Source organism: Panulirus ornatus, chromosome 42, assembly GCF_036320965.1.
Source record: "Panulirus ornatus isolate Po-2019 chromosome 42, ASM3632096v1, whole genome shotgun sequence".
Classification (NCBI taxonomy): Eukaryota; Metazoa; Arthropoda; class Malacostraca; order Decapoda; family Palinuridae; genus Panulirus; species Panulirus ornatus.
In genome coordinates, this window is record NC_092265.1 from 1,722,501 (window position 1) to 1,724,810 (window position 2,310).

The window sequence follows — 2,310 nt, forward strand, 5'->3', positions numbered from 1 at the left end:
GGATCGTCAGGCATTCATTATCAAAACTTCAGCAGTAACACTCCAGCACGCGAGCCATCAACCAGCGTTCCTCCTTCATTTTACCTGCAGCGTGTTAGCAATAATAGTGTTGACACGCCAGTGAACATATTTCAGGTGATGCACGCTACCGGTTGACACACTGCTGTGTGCTGTTTGTGGTCCAGCCCAGGTGTTTAGTGATGCTGGCTTCCCTACCCTGGACTGCGCACGGTTGCACTAACACTCATCCTACTTATTACAAAGGTGTCTGGAAGTCCAGGCACCGGGGCCCCTGTTCCTGGGAGGTATTACTGGAACCCGAGTCCTAGAGGGGTCCTCCTGGAAACCAGTTCCTTGGGAGGTCTTACTGTGACCGGAGTCCAGGGAAAGCCCTGCCGGGACCCGGATCCTGGAAGGGTTCTACCGTGTCCAGGCCATATTTGATTGTCTTACTTTATTGTTGACGGAGGCTGACATGAAACATATCTGGCTCGAAGCCATATTGACGAAATGATTCTAGTTCCCAAAACTTACCCCCCGCCATCACAGCCTGACCCACACGAGGTCATCACAGCCTGACCCACACGAGGTCATCACAGCCTGACCCATACGAGGTCATCACAGCCTGACCCACACGGTCATCACAACCTAACCTACACGAGGTCATCACAGCCTCACCCACACGAGGTCATCACAGCCTGACCCACACGAGGTCATCATAACGTGACCCACTGAGACCAAAGTGTTTCTAATGAACTCCAACGGTCTGTGTGACCTGGTTACCAACTTACTGTCTCTGATGTGATGCAATAGTCTGTGTGACCTTGTGACTGCGTGACCTGGTGTTCGTGTTGAACGTGTATCTATAGGTTTTCGTTTATCAACCTTCAGCTGTTAGTAGGCAGCACATACGTACATACATACATACACACACACACACCTATTCATACATATACATAAAATCACGGTTAACTATTGATGCTACTGATGTCATCAAAATTACTAAAATAAACTGTGACCATAACTGACCTCACAACCCAAGACAACCTACAATATAGTGTTTCTAGGAGCAGTGGCCACACGGGTGCTTCCAAGGTGGTCTTACCTGGAGCGTCTGGTGACGAGCGTCCTGAACCACAGCTGATGGTGGAGTGAGCTGGAATACGGTGAGAGTCTGGTCGAACCCCCACAATCCGTCCTGGCCTCCTTTGTCAGTCCTTCCCCGTAAGTGAGGAGGAGGAGGAGGAGGAGGTGGTGGTAGTCTGAAGGCAGAGTGGAAGATAGAATTCTCAGCTTCACTCCTCGTCTTTTGTAACCAGTCCCCAGCAATCGTCACTCCCTTTCTTGTTGAGGTTTCCAATTTCAAACAGCTGACATTTATTAACGTTAATTGGCATTTGCCATTTTCCAGACCATTCTGCATCTTATTTAGATCCTCTTGTAAGCTTAACGTATCCTTCTCTATTGATATGGCAATGCTGATCATTGTGTCATCTGCAAATATAGAAACTAGTTATCCAGCCGTTCATCAATGTCATCAACATAAGTGACGTAAAGAAAAGGTTCTGTGGCGGACCCCCGGGGACTCCACTAGGAGCGGCTGACCACGGTGATGCTTCACATTCATTACGACTCTTTGCTTCCAGTCACGTAACCAGGCGTCCCTCCAGTTTCCTATGCCACCAGCAATCCACAGGACCTTGACTTTAAGCATCAATCTATCGTGGGAAACTTTGTCTGGTGGTTCTTTAAGTTTAGAAATAAGATCATTGCTTTAGTCTTGTCATGGGTACTGGATAATATATAGACAATGCAACAAGGTTATTATTATTATTATCATTATTATTATTATTATTATTATTATTATTATTATTATTATTATTATTATTATTATTATCATTATTATTATTATCATTATTATTATTCTTATCATTATTATTATTATTATTATTGTTATTATTATTATCATTATTATCATTATTATTACATAACCCCTGGACCCCCAACGCAATATCTGCCACAACTCCAAGGCTGCGATACATTCAGCAGCAGCGTTAGGATGGATTCCTTTAAACTCAGTTGTTTGATGAAGCTGTATTCGCTGAAGTCAACTGACAATAATACAGCCTCGCCAAAAGAGAATTTTTTGACTATTTTCCTGGCGTTGTAACTATAAAGACGCTAAGTCCGGTAACATACAAACGCACGTAATAAGAGGCGTCATGAGAATGAGAGAGAAACTTAGGGATCTAAAAAACAGTCAGCGGATATGAACAGAGATTCAGCTTAGTGAAGCAGATTCAAGAGGTA

General features: G+C 44.2%; 1 protein-coding gene across 1 annotated transcript in view; it reads right to left on the minus strand.

Moving 5' to 3' along the window:
* LOC139761810 (probable glutamate receptor) overlaps window positions 1-1,233 on the minus strand; it is a 27,183-nt gene extending 25,950 nt beyond the window's left edge. Inside the window, exon 1 of the mRNA XM_071686298.1 lies at window positions 1,106-1,233. The gene's annotated coding sequence lies outside the window, so the exon portion shown is untranslated. The remainder of the gene's footprint in view (window positions 1-1,105) is intronic.
* Window positions 1,234-2,310: the final 1,077 nt, after the last annotated feature.